The sequence below is a fragment of the Anabrus simplex genome, chromosome 3 (assembly GCF_040414725.1).
Source record: "Anabrus simplex isolate iqAnaSimp1 chromosome 3, ASM4041472v1, whole genome shotgun sequence".
NCBI lineage: Eukaryota > Metazoa > Arthropoda > Insecta > Orthoptera > Tettigoniidae > Anabrus > Anabrus simplex.
The window spans coordinates 17,818,189-17,838,919 of record NC_090267.1 but is presented as its reverse complement, the minus strand read 5'-3'; the positions used below and the strand labels follow the sequence as shown (position 1 = coordinate 17,838,919).

The 20,731-nt window shown below is 40.9% G+C and overlaps 1 protein-coding gene across 1 annotated transcript in view; it reads left to right on the top strand.

Annotated features, from left to right (window-relative positions):
- The first annotated feature begins 2,547 nt into the window (after positions 1-2,547).
- The window catches only part of LOC137498930 (zinc finger protein 239-like), a 132,690-nt gene continuing 114,506 nt past the window's right edge, over positions 2,548-20,731 (top strand). Inside the window, exon 1 of the mRNA XM_068226778.1 lies at positions 2,548-2,869. The gene's annotated coding sequence lies outside the window, so the exon portion shown is untranslated. The remainder of the gene's footprint in view (positions 2,870-20,731) is intronic.

The window sequence follows — 20,731 nt, the reverse complement described above, 5'->3', positions numbered from 1 at the left end:
GGGGTTGTAGTAAGGATGTAAAGGAGAGTGCATATAAGTCTCTGGTAAGACCCCAACTAGAGTATGGTTCCAGTGTATGGGACCCTCACCAGGATTACCTGATTCAAGATCTGGAAAAAATCCAAAGAAAAGCAGCTCGATTTGTTCTGGGTGATTTCCGACAAAAGAGTAGCGTTACAAAAATGTTGCAATGTTTGGGTTGGGAAGAATTGAGAGAAAGAAAGAGAGCTGCTCGGCTAAGTGGTATGTTCCGAGCTGTCAGCGGAGAGATGGCGTGGAATGACATTAGTAGACGAATAGGTTTGAATGGCGTTTATAAAAGTAGGAAAGATCACGATATGAAGATAAAGTTGGAATTCAAGAGGACAAACTGGGGCAAATATTCATTTATAGGAAGGGGAGTTAGGGATTGGAATAACTTACCAAGGGAGATGTTCAATAAATTTCCAATTTCTTTGAAATCATTTAGGAAAAGGCTAGGAAAGCAACAGATAGGGAATCTGCCACCTGGGCGACTGCCCTAAATGCAGATCAGTATTGATTGATTGATAGACATTAATTAACCCGCAAACCAGTGACTTCACGTAGCCATAACCAAGGAGGAGAAGAAGAAGAAGTAGCGTCTTACGACGATGTCCAACAACTAACCAAGGAGAAGAAGAAGAACTCCGGGTTACCCTGAAGACTTTGGTAGCCTATATCTTCACACCTGTCGAGAGGTAAGCTGAAAATAAATACACGTGCGGTAATTATAGTTCAATAAATGTGCGAACTCGGTTTGAGTCCTCATTGCCGTTAAAAATTCAGCACGTTTCCCGACTCACGACTCATAAACGTTACAGTCCTTCATATGTCAAGTAAAATAGTGCATGCGTTACTCTTAGTCCGTTTAACTTTGTGTAGAATATTTGTTTCCGTTGGTTAACTGGTCCTTGCAAATTGTTTCTGCTTTCATTTACACATGAGATGCTGTGTTTTTGGTAATGAAATGTGCGGCATATTAACTCGTACCCAACTCCATACTTAGTATTACAGGTATTATTATTAAGTTAAGCGATTGGTACCGGTAACCAGGATATATTTCTATGGAAAGCGAATACCGTAATTGTTACAACTGTCCAAATAGGACAATTACTTATATACGGTTCTGTTTCGAAGTGTCAGGTTTGTTGTTTAATATTGAGTTTATCGCTATACTTTATGCAGTTTTATTCCCTTAATTATACAGGGTTATTCTAAATGATTATCGGGGTTACAAAAATTCATAACTCACAGTGCAATTTAGTAGGAATATGAATCTTGTTTTATTGTGTACTGTAACTCATAAAGTTATTATGACATACATAGTACATTACAGATGCTCGATATGTGCGCCTTGTGTCACTCTATACACATCTACTCGATAGTCCATCTCTTCCCACACACGAGTCAACATGGCAGAGGTGATGCTTTCGAAGGCGGCTTGGATGCGCTGCTTCACTTGTGGAAGTTCTTGGTTTAAAAATGCTCCAACCTCCCTGTAGAAATGAGGTGGTACACCATCCTCTTGCAGCATGTAATCATCCCTGTCATCACTCAACTGGGGTAACAGCCATTCTGTGAGCATGTTCAGGTAAGTCAGCCCTGTTACTGTCTGTTCATTGAAGAAGAACGGGCCACAGACCTTCGTGTTTGAATGGGCACAGAACACATTCACCTTAGGAGAATCTTGCACATATTCCACATAACAATAGGGGTTCGTTGCATCCCAAATGTGAACGTTTTGTTTGTGTACCTTTCCACTTACATGAAAAGTAGCTTCGTCACTGAAAACTACTCTGTCAGGAAAGCCATCATCTTCTTCAATCCTTTCCTGCAGTCCTGTGCAAAAGTTGAAATGTAGGGCTTTGTCATTAGCTGTTACAGCTTGATGCAATTTTAGGTGATATGGCTTTACCTTTAGTGCGCCTTCATAACACATGCCATACTGTGATTTGAGGAACTTGCAGTTCCCTGCTACATCTCGTAGTTAATTTCTTAGGACTACGGAGATAAATGCCCCTAATCCGATTCACATCCGCTTCTGACACAGCGGGACGCCCACTGCTTTTCCCTTTTCACAAACAACCTGTATCCACAAATTGTGTGTACCATCTGCGAATAGAGTTTTCTGAAGGAGGCTCCTTCCCGTATTTTGTCCGAAAATAGCGCTGGACTCTGGTAACGGATCGTGTTGATGAAATTTGAGAGTACAAAAGGTTTCTCCTTATCGCTAACTGCCATTTTGTTAAACACTGCTATTACTGCCATCTAATGGTAACTTATGTACTACAGTTGATGCAAAAGAAAACTTTGAGAGTTTGTCTGACCATTACTGCAACAATAAAAATGGCACGTCTTCCACATTTTCAAAAAGAAAAAAAATCACGAAACCCCGACAATCATTTAGAATAACCCTGTATAATTTCTGTATGGTTCTCTGCATTATGGAAGTGTGGTTTCTTGCCTTTTCACTACATATACAATCTGTAACGTGTGAAACCACCTCGGCTACCATGTGAAGGCATTTTAATTTAACACTTCTTTGACTGCTGAATGCCAGATTCTTGTTAATATTGACATGGTATGACGTGAGATAATAATAATAATGTTATTTTGCTTTACATCCCACTAACTACTCTTTTACAGTTTTTGGAGATGCTGAATTGCCAGAATTTAGTCCCGCATGAGTTCTTTTATGTTCCAGTAAATCTACCGACACAAGGCTGATGTATCTGAGCATCTTCAAATATTATCAGACTGAGCCAGGATCGAACCTGCCAAGTTGGGGTCAGAAGGCCATCGTCACTCAGGCTGGCATGACGTGAGGTAGTGCATTACATCCCCACAGGTATGTAGTTTTATATATTTGTACTCAAATTTATGTAGCCTACACTAGATGTGCTCAACACTACCTAATAACCTAAAAGTCTGTTTCAGATGTATTAAATATTATTCAGAAAAACATCTGTGTGGATGTTACACTTATTCATTGTGTTTGGAGGATGGTTTCCTTGAAGGTATTAGTTGTTGATTTTGTCATCAGTCCATAGAGTGGTTTCATGCAACATTACATGCGACCCTGTCCTCTGTTAAACTTTTCATTTCTATATAACTGCTACTTCCTGCATCTACTCTAATTTGATTGTCATATTCATGCCTTGGTCTATCCCTCCTGTTCTCAACACTTACGTTTCCCTCAAAACCTAACTGAACATTCCTGGGTGCCCTAAGATGTGTTCTATCATTCTGTCTCTTCTCATCATATTTCATTGAATCACTTTCCTCTCACAGATTCAATTTATTATCTTATGACTCGTGATTTGCTCTATCCATATCACTATCAGCATTCTCCTCTAACACTACATCATAAGGTTATCAAGGCAGTTAATATCTATTGTGTAAACTTCCCATTTGTATTCGTATATGACACACATATCAAATTTGCGTAATTTTTTTCCTTTAGCAAAGTTCAGTATTCTGTTTGTGGTAGGTAAATTTAGTACTGTCCTTTGTTTTGCTGTAGCAAGAGAAGTCTTTTCATCACATTACTTCGCAAATGCAGAGTAGTTCAACCAGGCTAACTCAGCACCACAGTCTCAATTTGACCCATCACCTAGCATACATCAAGCAGTTTGCCACCAGCTCCTAGTAAATTTTGTTATTAAGTATAATTCACTAAAGTTAGCTTCTCCAGTTTATTGAGGAGCACAAGGGTAAAGATAGGCCAGAATGAAAGGCTATGTTTTGTTTCAGAACGTTGGTACTCTTCAAATTATTCACAAAATATATTAAAGCACTCATCATACCATAGCTCTTCTTCACAAGTTGCGCCCTGCTCATCAGGCAATTAATTACGTGCATCTTAAAGTGACTCATTGCCACATATCTGTTCTAGTGCACTTTCAACTGAATATTGATGTTGATACACAGCATCTCCACTCATTATATGTCACAGTCGTTTGCTAATTCACATCATTTCTCTATTTGCTGGCAGACATCAAGTTTTTATTAGGTATTTTCCCCATACTAGGTCGGCCGGTGAACACGAGACACCCCAGAGGTGCTCAGTTCTACAGGACCGCTGACTTAATAAATGCAAGTGGCAGGATTGACGTAAGGTTCGGAAAATAAGAATGTTTTAAGTATAGAGAACATATCACACTTTTATTCAAATAAAATATTTGCAATCCTGACATCTAAGATGACGAAAATGATCGCTACATTACGTTAATTACTACTGATCTTGATGTGACAAAATAAAAAAAACTAACAAATGGGATGGTTTACGTAACTTAGTTTCCGTACTATTCTAACAGTGTGTTGAAGATAACATTACCGTGTTTTTCTGTTTGAAAACATTCATTTAGTAATTTAAAATTGAATGGATTAGAAAAATGAGTTCTTGCGTAGAATTCCTAGAACAATCTGAAAAAATGCATTAATTTTAATAAAGTGTATAATAGAAAATATCCAAGATTAGTTAGTTTACTACCTTGACAAAAACATGAGTGAAGTTCTGTTCATCAAAAATTTTGTTAACATCTAAATGAAAAAATGAATTTGCCTTTGTTTTCTGAAAGTTAATTCGAGGCGTCGAATATATCTGTTCATGTCTTCCCACTTATCTCCTTGTGAGAACTAATAATGTACAATATTTACGCATCATCTTTGGGTGTTAATGAATATTCCACTCACCCATTAGCTCATTCCAAAGTATTAAAAGGTAAAGTCTCCACGTGAGTACGAAATATGACATCAAAAAGTGAGCTCGCCTGGTTCCAAACTGTAACATTATTAGGATATTCAATTGAGGATCTACTTTCCAGACCTAAGGTCCGCCAGTAAGATTTACACGTACCTTAAACTTAGAATTACTGACTTTCATGAGCATTATTAGGATATTATCCTGTATTATGGAGTACATCAATCAACATGGACCTATTCTTATCATCAGAAGACATTACTACATTAACTACACCTCGTATAATCTCGAAGATTCAGTATTTCCATAATACCATGATCAACATCATGTATAAAAATATCACTACATTAACACGTGAAAATTCAGTCTCACAAATTCATATCATACATACCAATTCCACATAAATTACACGTACAGTACAACATCATAACGACGACCATAACTCATCTTAACCCCTCATCACGCAATGTGTAGTCAGACTTTTATAAGACCCTGTCATCGTCCCAAAACAAGTCGTATCCTCATTAAATTTGTCTCATTGATTAACTAATCCATTAATTAAGAAGTAGGTATAAATAACCACCTAATCGAAGTATCGATTAGGTGGTTATTTATACCTACTTCTTGATTAAACATCGATACGGTCATGAAATGGACAACTTGTAATAATCCATTAATTATCGTATACCACAACGCTTGTACTCTAAATAAATCCATACACTCGATTCGGAATTAATATCCTGATGACATGCTATCGCAGACACGAGGTACGAGTAAAAGTCCCATTTAGCATGAAAATGTTATAAATATTGGGAAAATATCACCTCGATAAATTCATCTGACACAGATTCACACACTATCATAATGAAATTCATACTACGAGAAAGGATGGTTCTGATAACACATGGATAACTTCAACTGATCCATCATCTTCGAACTCAACAACACGTGGTCATGAATTAAACAAGTATGCAAATTAAGCTACAAGTCCTGTCTCACATATAAGAAATAACCAGTGAAATACCGTGAAAAAGAAATCAACTAGATATTATAGACCAAATCTAAAGAAAGATTAAGAGTAGAAATAAAGAGCTATATAGAACAGATATAAATAAGACGTTGTCGACTTAACTTATTTTGTTGTCTTCATAGCGAAGTTCTGGGTCCTCACTCACAATTTCTAAGGCGGAAGCCCTTGCATCTCGCCGCTGCCGACGCTGGTCAATGGGCTGGTCCTCTTCCACGTTTACACTCTCGGAAGATTGCTGAAACTTGTACCAAATGAATTAAGAGAAATCCTGAACACAATCTTGCAATTTATGATGAAAAGGAAACGTACATTTAAGATTTATTTGCTATTTCGACGTCTGTTTGTATCACTAATTAAGGTCGTAGGTTTGCACAATTCGAAGAAAGCGTCGAACGCAGGAATGAGTCTACTATCCCTGATGATAGTATTCCCACTGACGTTCTGCGTTGAAATCCAGCTAGTGAAGTGAACGAAGTGACTGCAGTGAGTGAACCATGAACATGTGAGAGCTTGTACTCTTATGACTTGCCTTAAATATCATCGCGAAGCACTCGTTGTAGGAAGTGAAGTCAACTCAATTACTGAATTCTTATGGGGTTTGATTAAATAATTTCACCTTCATTTCTTACCAAAATACCGTTGAAATCAAGTAAAAATTCAGTTATTAATTTTTATAATTCACACGTGACATTATTAACAGGGTCCAGTCAAATACGATTCATGTGTACCTTCTTAATTATGCATATTACGCCACCAAAGATATTATGAATATTCCCTGTTATTACAAATCAATGTGATTGCAGACGAACACATGCTGGCTATTTTCGTCTCTCGCCTGCTTTTATTTTTATTATTTTTGTCTAGTCAGCCAGCTACCCGTTCATGTCAGAAACATGTCATCTATCACCTGACCAAGGCCACATGCGTCTCGCCGACAAAGCGAGCCCAGTAACACACTAACCCATATTCACTCAGCCGAAACCTGGATACGGTCACAGTATGTACATTGATACTCATCAGCTCCACCGTCATCTGTCAGAGGTAATCTTGGCATAACTGAAGAGCCATACTACGGACATGAACAGTGTTTTCCTCACCAAGCCGGAAGTTGCTGTTACATAACATTCTGCCGTCCTGTGTAAATGTAGACCAGGTCGATGCATTTCCTTAGAAAATAGATTTCTATGAAGACCTCCTCATGCAACCACTTATTTAGTAACACTCATTCTACAACTGTGATTGCAGCATTGTTCCGTTCCACTGCACGGAACACGTAGTGAATATCAGTGTAAGTCCAGTGACTCCATATCTATGTTTCTGTCGTATACATACTTTGTCTTTCTGGGTTCCTTTTCAATATTGTTTTTGTGAACCCTAAAGGGGTGACATCATGAGCCACATTGTATTAAAATTAACATACCAAATATCTTAGGAGACTGTTCATGAGAAGCACGTGGAGCTGGTATCTTCTTCCTCTGAGTCGAGCCTGATAACCATAATGTGGCCTCCAGGTATTCAAATAAACACACAAACTGTCTTAGGGCACTGGAATTGCTATCCGCTGTTTATAATAGCAATAGCAGAAGCCTGTGCTCACCTCAATTACTGATACTCATATTATACAGACCTTTCCTTAACATATTGTTGTGGAGCCATCACTGTATGGAAGTGAAACATGGATAACAGCAGACAAAGAAAGAAAGAAAGAAAGAAGGAAAGAAAACAAAAACCTGTGAATTGTGATGTTACCAAAATGTTTGGAAAGTCAGAAGGATGGTTCAGGTCAAAAATAAAGTGATAGTGAATAGGTCAATAGAGGAGAAAGATTTGGCAGAAGTTGACATTACGAAGAGATTGACAGAATCGACAATGAGCAAACCAAATTTTTCAACTGATTTCAAAGGGACGTATATGGGGTAGGAACTTGTTAGGACAATGGTACATATTGGAACAGATTGAGGATGGAATATTTAAGTAGAAATCAGTAGGTAAGCAAAGATTATGGTGACATGCAAGTCTGTACTTTTAGGTTAAGTCAATATTCCACCTTTATTATTATTTAATTTCCAAAGTGCTGTGAACCCTATTTTACTATAAGGTATTGCACCCGTCCCTACGCCTAATGGCTCCGGCATGATATCTACAGGGCGTTAACGGGTTGGAATAAAACAAATAGGCGCTTAACTAGACTAAGCTTAAAGGCCTACAGGGTAGGAGACGGATCATACCTAATTACAATGAGAACACATTCGGGTTAAAGTTTAGATTAATACAAGTGGTTTATTAGTCCTTAATGATGATGATGGTAATGACGCATTTATATACAAATGAATTACATGGATTATTATCAATTGTTGTTGTTTGTTATCGACTTTCAGTCGTTTGTGATGGATCCGAGTATTATCTATCGCAGAGCGATCCATTATGACGAGATTCGAACGGGAAAACACTTATCATAGACACTGAGGCTATGTGATATCATTGACCAATAGGATTAACATGCATGCAACGAATCTGAGCAATCCCTATACTAAACACACAACTATTCCCCAACGAAGTACCAAGAAGGAACTCATAAAGATGTGGAACAAACGCCCGGGTTTGAACCGACCCTCACTTGTATACAATTCACCACCCCGATGGTCAACACCATCGGCAACTCAATTATAATCACAACAAGATACATAAACCCTTAAAGAACACAAATTATATACAGTAAACACGTGAGACATCCAGCCTTCGGTTGAGCATTGGGGTACCAATGCCGCTGTCGGGAACTGAACTGACACCCCTTTGGATGGAAGTGGGACTCTGAAAACCCTAAGCTACATTATACTCAAGTGTGTAATGACAGTAAGCTAACAAGTACTGGTAACAATCGCTGTGTCATTTATTAGCGACTACATCATTCTGGCGTGTTGAATATTTCATTATTGGGCGATTCTTCCGCCCTCATTCTCTTCAACTCAAGGCTCCCCCTTACACGAGCGGACGAGCATACAAAAAAAAAAAACCAACACTTCTCCTCACTAGGTCAACTGCCCCCAGCCCCTGCACGGCGGGTGGTCAATGGCCTCGGCCTTCACAGGCATAACGCCCTTTCTTAACAAAACACCCCATCTCGGGAATCGTTCACTAATAAACTGAGCTTCATTGTTCATTAAACAAAATTACATCGGCTCTCAATACTTTACTTCAATTCAACACACACATTCGTTTACAATATCATGATCCCGCGGCGCGACACCGGTTTCTATGATACCAATACTTGCATGACTACCATAACTACAATTTATTATTATTATTATTATTATTATTATTATTATTATTATTATTATTATTATTATTATTATTATTATTATTATTATTGGGTTCATCATTACACTATCTCCCTACACGACTTACCTGGAAATTAGACCATACTGCGTGATCATAATTAACTTCCTCGTAATAACGGTGTAATTAATCCATATCTAAATTGTGATTTCAGATAAAATCGTCACACGGTAATACAATTATGAGTTAAATATTCCTCAATTTGCACTTAAATTGTGATAAGCCTGCCAATTAAAATTGTACACTTCCTATCTAAATATATGTCAGTGGAGGCCTGGGTGTCAGTTCCGAAGTCATATCTCGTAGTTCTGGGTGCTCACGGAATAAAATTACACTATTTACCAGCCATGCATTATCATCGCTGGACTAACTACAGCCTAACTTGAATTACTCTGAATTACTAAAAAAAATTGGTCTCCTGACGCATCAATAATTACAAGTTTCCCCAAATAAAATGATTAAGTCAAAATACTACTGCATGCAAACTTATCGTATTACCCCTTTATTTACAATTGATTGCTCAGACGTGTTACTAATTAAATAAAGTAAATAGAAGCTACGTGTATCATGGTAGCACATCTACATTACTGAAGTTACAATCTTTAACATTATAGCGTCAGGTAATGATAACTGTTCCCCGCCCAATCTGATTACGTCATATTAATTATGATTGATACTCATCTCCATCTCTTTGACCCGTTGTCAGCTCAGGGAGTCCATTGCTGGTTTAGTGCTGACCCATAGGCACCAAAGCAGTTACTGGAGGCACCATTCTTCTTTCCAACCGGGAGTCCATTGTTCTAGGTTGACGAAACCGCTGGCAGTATTCCTGAGGCACACAACACGTCACTATTTATTCCAAGATTTGTTTAGTTACATTCAGTGTGTACGTCCAGCCACGATATCGGACCTCACTCCGCAATCCGCGATTCAGTATCGGATTCCGCGTACCTTTGTTACTACTCGACACAGTAGCGCCGTAGTAATAATAATAATAATATTATTACAAATTATATTTAATGTTCGCGACACGTCCCTGATCTTTAAAGTTTAGACACTAGCATCACGTCTATCCAATCTCTGCAATATTTACGCACAGTACGTGATTTCACTTGTAAATTAAATTGAGATTCATTCAAACAAAAGATCGCTGGAAGCTCGACGGCACGTAGCTTCGCCGTCTGTAAGCCACAAATCCCGACTGACTCTTGTCCCTTCCTGCAGTAGTTTTTACTAGGGAGCGATACCCCTTCCACTAATTTGCGTAGCGCCTATTCCCGGCGTACTCGAGGTAAAATAGTGCGGGTGACCGGTGACCAGTATCTAGTTGGTGCGATTGAGACATAACCACTCAATTATCCTTCGGTGAATCTCTTTAAATTAATTAAAATATGTTCTGCTTCCCCTACCACACGGGGTGAATTCCCTCCGTCGAGGACGTGTCATGAGACTAACCAGATGGCCCCAGTACTTTTCCACGCAGAAACAACACAGTATTCTTTCTTCTGCTGAAAGTTATCACGGAAGAGGGCATTAAACACTCTAAATAAATGTCCCAGTAACATTCATCCCTTTTAAATCGGGAGATGAGCCCCTAATTCGAGTTTTATTAATTTTCTACCTCGTAGGTAATTAAGTTGGCCAGTCCGATTCCAAGATGGCTCCTATATTCCGTTTCGAAAAAGTTAGTTTCCCCTCATTCTGTGAGCCTTGAGGAGGGATGTCTTCTCTCGAGTGATGTCACAGGGAATCCCCATTCGTAACCCCTCCCGGGTCTAAGTTGGCTTGGCTTCATCTGCGGGGCCCCCGCTACACAAAGGATAATACTGCGCAATAAGTCGCAGACAAAGAAATCTCGTAGAATAATTTTAAGATACACAATTTATCTATCTTAATGGTATGAATATTAATTAGTTTCGGTATGACCTCTATTAATGATATGAATATTAATCCTTTTCAGCGTTCTTTCCCTTTAATAGCATTGCGTGCGTAATTACGGATATCGATATCAACCTAATGTCCTTGGATCATGCCCCTGTCGGGTTCATATTCCCCTCTCCCCGAGAAGAAATGGGTACAGGCACTGGACACATTTCGTCGCTAAATATTCAATTGGCAATATCGATTCACAACTGTTTCCAAACCTTTGCTTTCTGGCGAAGTTCCTGGTTCTCTCTTTCCAAATAATATGCTATCTGACGCAATGCTTCTCTGTAGTTCTCCAGGTACTGACATTCTGGACATTCTTCATCCCCAAGATCTCCCTGTGAAAACAAATTCTCCAAATAATTGACTTCTTCGGCTTCCTCATTTGGTCCCGACTCTTCATCTGACACGTCACGTCGATCTTCTTCTCCGCCTTCCTCATCGTCTTCTTCTTCCGTTGCCCCAAGTTCTTCAGCGTTGTCCGCGTCTTCTCCATTGCCTCCGGACGTATGGTACAACTTCAGATTTGCCGCGTTGTAGATGGTTTCGGTCACGCCGTCCATGCTTTGCACCTTGTATGCGTTGTTGTCGAGGTTTTGGATGACTCGGTAAGGACCGATGTACAGTTCAGCGAACTTGTGGTAGAACTTGTTAGGTGGATCGGATACTGTTGGTCGTTTAACGAGAACAAGTTCCCCTACGCGCAGCGGTCGATGGTACCTCTTGTTACGGAGACGACGTAATCTCCGTTCTGCTTGGGCCTTCAAATGTTTTGCTGTCTCCTGTATGCATAGCTCAACCGATAGCCTAGGATCCTGCGGACATTTTAAGACCTCGTGCCATGGTCTCTTCGGGAAACTGTCGAAATGAATCACTGACGGAATTTGGCCGGTGGATTCGTGGATAGTGCCGTTGATACTTTCTGTGATAACAGGAATCACGTCCACCCAACGCCAATGTTGTCTAGGACAGTAGATACGGCAAAACTTTGCGATTTCTCGCATTATCCGCTCTGCGGGATTCGACTCCGGATGCCTAATTGAACTTAGATGATGTTTGATGTTTAAGTTGACAATGTCTCGCTTGAAGTTTCCCGATGTGAACTGCGACCCATGATCCGTGAGAACACATTCGGGCTTGCCTATACGTGGTATGATATTAGTCTTCAACTGATTTATAACGGCTCTAGTATTTGCCTTCTGGATTGGACACAGAGTGACGAATTTTGAAAACACATCCACGCATACCAAAATGTATTGAAGCCCTCTCTTTCCCTTGGGAAGTGGTCCGTAAAAGTCTAAAGCGAACAGTTCCCGAGGTTTACTTGGCAACAACGGCTTCGGTTTTTGCTTAAGTAGGTACGGATTGGGTTTTACCCGTTGGCAAATGTCGCAAGTGAGGAGTACCTGCTGAACAGTTTTCCTCAAATTTTTCCAGATAAAAGTTTCCCGAAGTGTAGCAATCACTTTATCTCTCCCTGCGTGACCTGTAACATGATGAGCGAGCCAAACTAAATCAACCTGCAACGTCGTTGGAACCACGATCCTGAATTGCGTGTGGTCCTCGTCCACGAATTTATGCAGCATGCCATTAAAAAATTGGTACTTCTCGGATCTTTTCTGAAGTTCACGGTATTCATCCGTCCCCGGCTGTATTCTACGTTGGAGGAAATCGATCAACTTCTTCATTTCCGGACATTTCTGCTGTTCTTCACCGATAGTCCGCAGCCTTTCTATGATTTCGCGGTCCCCTTGTTCTATCAACTGTATTTGGCTAACCACGATAGGTTCCGGATCTGGATTTCTACTGAGGGCGTCTGCAATTACATTTGCCTTTCCGGCGCAGTGCTCGACTGTAATGTCGAATTGCTGCACAAACAAGCACCACCGGCTGACTCTCTCGCTTGTTAATGCAGATTTCATCATGAACGTCAGAGCTTTGTGATCCGTTCTCAACACAATTGGGTACCCATAAATGTATTTCTTCCAATGGTTAAGAGCGGTCACGATCGCGAGCATCTCTAGTTCGGTCACGGTGTATTTCAACTCATGCGATCTTAATTTGCGACTCATGAAAGCCAAATAGGTGATCCTCTGTTCGGGTTCGGGCGTCTCTTGATACAGTACTGCCCCGACTCCTATAATCGACGCATCAGTTTGCACAATAAACCTTTGTGTATAGTTCGGATATCCTAATTTCACACTATGGGCCAACAGATCCTTTGCTTTAGCAAATGCTTCATCGCATGCAAGGTCCCATTTCCACCTATTGTTTTTCTTGAGGAGATCTTGTAATGGTGCAACTATACTGGTGTAGTTCGGACAATGATCCGCGAAAAAGTTACAAACTCCTAAAAATTGCCTGACATGTTTCACCTTCGTCGGCTTTGGAAAATTTTGAATTGCCTTTAATTTAACAGGATTGGGCATGATTCCTTCTGAGTCGATCACATGACCTAAGAATAGGATACTCCTTTGGCAGAAATTAGACTTGGGTAGGTTTACCTTGAAGTTGTTCCTTTCTAAATCAGCTAATAGTTTATCAAGTTTCTCCAGGTGCTCTGGCAAAGTTTCAGATGCAATAAGGATGTCATCCACGTACCTCACGGTAAACTGTTTAACTTCGTCACTGAGGTTACGATCTAGTGCCCTAATGAGCGCTGACCCTGCTGTTTTCAATCCAAAGGGTAACCGCTTAAAAACGTAGGTTTGCCCATCAAACAGAAACCCGGTCAAAATTTTGGTAGCTGGATCAAGTTCAACGTGATGAAATGATGATGTCAGATCAACTCCACTAAATAGTTTCATTCCCCGGAACTTCTTAAGGACCTCTTTTATACACGGGGCCTGGTCATACTCTGGGATTAAGCGCTGGTTTATTGCTCGCGCGTCGAGGCAAACCCGCAACGAACCGTTGCCCTTCTCCACCACGACCAATGGATTCAAAAATGGTGTGGGTGATTTTGATATAATTCCGTTATCTTCCATCTCCTGTATGATTTTCTTCACCCCAGCGTGAAACTTTTCAGGTATCGGATATGGTCTTTGCCGAAATGGTTCCCAATTATTGACGACTAAGGAATATTTGAAATTCGGAATTTTCCCTGGACGTGAACCAAATACATTTTCGTGTCTCTCTATGACTTTCTGTAGTGAGCCTTTGTCTTCCTCCCCTATCTTCGCTTCGTCGATCTTTTCTTGGACTACCTCCGCCAATGATGGTCCTTCATTCTCCGCTTCTAACTTGAAAATCATCCCTTCAAACTCCTTGATCATCTCGTCCCGATAGGCATCCCAGTTTGGGAAGCAATCTCCTCCTTCATGTTTCAATTGTTCTATCTCCATGGTCCAAATTTTCTCCTCCCCGTGTTGTCCCTCGAAGTCGTTCAACCTTAGATCTCCCTGAACTGAATCGTTCCTGAATCTAATTTCATTCTTGTCCATGTCAATGACCGCTTTAAATTCCCGGAGAAAATCAGCTCCAATGATGATATTATATTCCATTCTAGTCAGAATTATGAACGGATGTGATATGAGGTTGTTCCCAATTTCCAAATCTAGATAGGCCTGGCTATTGCATGTAGTTGTGCGGTCCGGAATTATTCCTCTAACCTTAATATTGGAAATCGGAATGATTGGAATACATTGCTTCGATTCCAGTTCTTTGACTAATACTTTAGATACCACGCTGACGCTCGCGCCTGTGTCTACGAGGCAACGAACCAGCAACTGGTTGACACGGACAAAAATGACGGGTAACGCTCTGATTGGTTTTGGACATGCCTGAACGGGATCTTCAACGAGGTCATCGGGCTGAACTATCCAAGATGCGATGGTCACGGACGTCCACGGTTCCCCCTTCGCGTCGGTAGTCCTCGAAAATCCGACTATCTCCTCACTCGGTTTTACTAATTTTTTTTAGCTGACCTCCGCCTCCACTTGAATATGGTGGTGCGCGGGGATCAAGATTACTGGCACGGTTTGCAGCATTCTGTGCCTGTAGTTCGAGGCTCTCTGCCCCTCGACATTCATCCGACTTAGCAAACTGCTGCATCGAATCTTTCCACCGATCGTTTCCGGCCTGGGTATCTTGCAGATCTCTGACGTAACGGCGTGACTCATTCCTTCTGTCGTTGAGGTCACCCCGATAGTATTCTCGCGGTCTGTTGTTCTGTCGACCACGGTTACCCCAGTAGGAATTGGGTGTTCTCTCGTAAGGTCGTCGCCCTCGTGCGCCGCTCTGTCCGTGGTTGTACCTCCCTGACTGATACCATTGACTCCTACCCTGGTCATTTCGACACTTCCATTGGTGGTTTTCCCACTTCGGAGACCTCCAATCCCTATTATTCCTGTTCTGGTTGCCTATCTGAGCGTCAGTCTGAGTACTTATCACCTGAGTACTCCGGTTTACCGACTGATCTCCCTCTCGAACATTTAACGTGTTGATGGCTTCTACGTTTCTAGCTCGACCGTGCCCGACATGAGATGTCTGATCCAACTGTCTTAACACGTGCTCGGCTTCCACTGCCGTACGAATGTTTGCCGCAATCAACATGCGCTGGACGTCAGCTGGGAATTGCTTTGTGATGGCGGTTATTAATTCACTTTCAGTCGGCGGGCTGTCCAGTTCGCGCATCTTCACCAGCTGGGACGTGAAATAATCGCAGAACCTTGTGGGTCCTCCCGAAGCGTACCTCCTCGAGTAAAGCTCTAACCTAAGCCCTTGCTGCGTGTCCAAACCCCAGTATTTTTCCAAAAATAGCTTCTTAAAGCCTTCATAGCTATCAAAACAGTAGCGGAACGCTTTAAACCATTCAAGGGCCTGGTCTTCCAAAAATTTTTCAACTACTCGTAACTTCCTATCCGCCGGTACCCGATGATCCGCCATATAATCATCTACCTCGCGGAGGAAACTTTTTGGCGTAGTCCTAGTGCCTGGTTTGAACTTCTTTGGCTTATCATCCGCCGAACGTAAGAGGCTATACATCGGTATTGAATTTTGGCCAAGCAAGGTCGACGTTCTCTCGTCCATCGTCGGTAATTTATACTCTTCATTGCCGGGTAGTTGCTCCTTGAACAGACTGTAGCCCAACTGATGTGATCCGCTACCTAATTCCATTTTCTTCATTCCGGCCGTTTCCATTTTGAAATGTGGTTCATCCCGAATGTCTAATTTCTTCATTCCCTCTATTTCTTCGCGAAGCGCGTTAATTTGTTCTTCGTGGATCTCCAATTTCACCATCATTTTCGAGCCTTTCTCTTCGCTCCATTCGTGGATCTGTTTAGCAGTCTCTCCTACTATTTGTCCTGACACTTCCTTCCGTAACCTGGCAAAAGTTAGTTTCGTATCGGACTGCGCTGCTTGCGATACTGACGTAATCTTTTCGTCTAGGGCCTCAATTACCGCCAAGGCTTTCTCCGTCCTTTCTTCAACGATCCTGATATTTATCTGGTTGTCCTTGACCTGCTCCACTATCTCTTCGATCTTCGTGTCACGGTCATTCGCTTTGGACCTGACCTGTTCCATCTCACCATTCAGCCGATCGATTTCCTCTTTAACATCCACGATTTCGCCATTCACGCGAGTTATGTCTCTCTCGATACCGGTCTCAACCTGATCAAGCCGCTCAACTATTCCCTCGACCTTTATTTCAACAACGGCATTGAGCTGAGAAACCGCGTCTATTTTATCGCTTAGTTCCTTAGCCCCCTTTTCGCATTGTTGTTGAACCTCCTGAATTTTGTTCATTAAACTACTGCATTTCTCCTCAATCATCTTACTAGTCTCGGTTCGGTTTTCTTCCAATTTAACCTCAAAATGTGTTAATTTACCGTCAAAGTTCTCTAGTTGTTCTCTAACCTCCGCGCGCCCCTGTTTGCATTCATTTTCAAGCGTCTTAATATCGTCCTTCACGCTGTCCCTAATCTGCGCACTAGTCTCATCCATCTTATTTTCAAGTGCCCTACTCCGCGCACTATTCTCATCCATCTTATTTTCAAGCGTCTTCCTGCTCTCTTCCATCTTATTTTCAAGTGCCCTACTCTGCGCACTGTTCTCTTCCATCCTATTTCCAAGCGTCTTAATATCGTCCTTCACGCTGACCATAATCTCCTCCATCAAAGCCCGCATGGCTTCACTATCCATGTCGCTATCCTTTGAGATGACAGGACCCCCCTCGCTAACGTCGGCGTCAACAAACCACAACAATATATAATTATTATTTATTTTAAAAGAAAGGATTCCTCTATCCAAACTTTACGTTCTTCCAGCTTCAAATAATTTTTACTTTAATCATCATTGCAAATTAAGCCTCAAAAACGGCTATCATTGAAGCTGCCTAACCGCCTAACATCATTAAGGTTCATGAAATTTATATGAAAAGCAACGGGAAATTTCCGAAAATGATTATAATATTAGCCCTCAAATTCAGTTAATAAAGTTGCCGGTTGACCTGTGATTCTAAAATTGGGCTCGATTTTAAATACCAACACATGTGGTATAGTGCCAGTAAATCAACCCATGCCCTCAGCATTGAGGTCCTTCAAACACACAAAGTCATCAGAATCTCAAACTGAACCCATGAAATCAACCTACTGCCACTCAAAAAGGAAAAGTAGGCGTGAGGTTACCTCTTCTCATCCACGGTTATACTAACGTAAAATATATTTCCTAATAGCAGGTTGTTTGGTGACGAAACACGCACCACTGGCTAATATCCGTGAATAGATATGCACTAAGAAAAAGCCACTATTCACTTCAAACCTCACTTATGGGAAATTCATTTTATTGTTTCCCGGGATTCGAACTAATCCCCTTGAATTTTGGATACGCCCCTGCTTACTCGAATGTCATAGCTCTGCCCATATCATTGGACCATGACTGTGTTCTCATTCATAAAACGATTTAATATTGACATCAAGGTATCACTTATTCAACTATAATGAACTGGGCCTCGCGTGGAAATGTCAGAAGCAGACATGGGTTACCAAAATAATCGTGCCCACTCCTGGAAGCCGCACAAGTATGCCTTGCCTAATACGCAGCACAACACGCCCCTATCTTTGCATTAATGGTATGCAATAGGTGGGATAATTATGCGCCTATTAAACATCAAAATACGCCTATTAAACCGTAGAATATGTCCCACCTTGGGCCGTATTTATATAGCCAGACATTGGATGTCATTCTATATGGCGCTAAATTTCCTAAATCTGGGTAGCCCTTATTTACGGACATATCGAGCCCCCACAGTTCACTCACGCCCTTTTATCTCGCACCACGTTGGACTAATATATTAGTATGGTGCGCAACGTGTAAATGTCAGGTAATATAAATATACGCGCCTATTTAACATCAGAACACGTCCCACGTTGGGCCGACATTTTAGTATGTGCCCAACGTGTACAATTATCCTCCTCGCTATCGTGACTTAGGCCCCACTGTTAAATAACTCGAGCCACACGTTGGATGCGCCATTTTTAGTATGCACCCGTCCCTACGCCTAATGGCTCGGCATGATATCTACAGGGCGTTAACGGGTTGGAATAAAACAAATAGGCGCTTAACTAGACTAAGCTTAAAGGCCTACAGGGTAGGAGACGGATCATACCTAATTACAATGAGAACACATTCGGGTTAAAGTTTAGATTAATACAAGTGGTTTATTAGTCCTTAATGATGATGATGGTAATGACGCATTTATATACAAATGAATTACATGGATTATTATCAATTGTTGTTGTTTGTTATCGACTTTCAGTCGTTTGTGATGGATCCGAGTATTATCTATCGCAGAGCGATCCATTATGACGAGATTCGAACGGGAAAACACTTATCATAGACACTGAGGCTATGTGATATCATTGACCAATAGGATTAACATGCATGCAACGAATCTGAGCAATCCCTATACTAAACACACAACTATTCCCCAACGAAGTACCAAGAAGGAACTCATAAAGATGTGGAACAAACGCCCGGGTTTGAACCGACCCTCACTTGTATACAATTCACCACCCCGATGGTCAACACCATCGGCAACTCAATTATAATCACAACAAGATACATAAACCCTTAAAGAACACAAATTATATACAGTAAACACGTGAGACATCCAGCCTTCGGTTGAGCATTGGGGTACCAATGCCGCTGTCGGGAACTGAACTGACACCCCTTTGGATGGAAGTGGGACTCTGAAAACCCTAAGCTACATTATACTCAAGTGTGTAATGACAGTAAGCTAACAAGTACTGGTAACAATCGCCGTGTCATTTATTAGCGACTACATCATTCTGGCGTGTTGAATATTTCATTATTGGGCGATTCTTCCGCCCTCATTCTCTTCAACTCAAGGCTCCCCCTTACACGAGCGGACGAGCATACAAAAAAAAACCAACACTTCTCCTCACTAGGTCAACTGCCCCCAGCCCCTGCACGGCGGGTGGTCAATGGCCTCGGCCTTCACAGGCATAACGCCCTTTCTTAACAAAACACCCCATCTCGGGAATCGTTCACTAATAAACTGAGCTTCATTGTTCATTAAACAAAATTACATCGGCTCTCAATACTTTACTTCAATTCAACACACACATTCGTTTACAATATCATGATCCCGCGGCGCGGCACCGGTTTCTATGATACCAATACTTGCATGACTACCATAACTACAATTTATTATTATTATTATTATTATTATTATTATTATTATTATTATTATTATTATTATTATTGGGTTCATCATTACACTATCTCCCTACACGACTTACCTGGAAATTAGACCATACTGCGTGATCATAATTAACTTCCTCGTAATAACGGTGTAATTAATCCATATCTAAATTGTGATTTCAGATAAAATCGTCACACGGTAATACAATTATGAATTAAATATTCCTCAATTTGCACTTAAATTGTGATAAGCCTGCCAATTAAAATTGTACACTTCCTATCTAAATATATGTCAGTGGAGGCCTGGGTGTCAGTTCCGAAGTCATATCTCGTAGTTCTGGGTGCTCACGGAATAAAATTACACTATTTACCAGCCATGCATTATCATCGCTGGACTAACTACAGCCTAACTTGAATTACTCTGAATTACTAAAAAAATTGGTCTCCTGACGCATCAATAATTACAAGTTTCCCCAAATAAAATGATTAAGTCAAAATACTACTGCATGCAAACTTATCGTATTACCCCTTTATTTACAATTGATTGCTCAGACGTGTTACTAATTAAATAAAGTAAATAGAAGCTACGTGTATCATGGTAGCACATCTACATTACTGAAGTTACAATCTTTAACATTATAGCGTCAGGTAATGATAACTGTTCCCCGCCCAATCTGATTACGTCATATTAATTATGATTGATACTCATCTCCATCTCGATGACCCGTTGTCAGCTCAGGGAGTCCATTGCTGGTTTAGTGCTGACCCATAGGCACCAAAGCAGTTACTGGAGGCACCATTCTTCTTTCCAACCGGGAGTCCATTGTTCTAGGTTGACGAAACCGCTGGCAGTATTCCTGAGGCACACAACACGTCACTATTTATTCCAAGATTTGTTTAGTTACATTCAGTGTGAACGTCCAGCCACGATATCGGACCTCACTCCGCAATCCGCGATTCAGTATCGGATTCCGCGTACCTTTGTTACTACTCGACACAGTAGCGCCGTAGTAATAATAATAATAATATTATTACAAATTATATTTAAT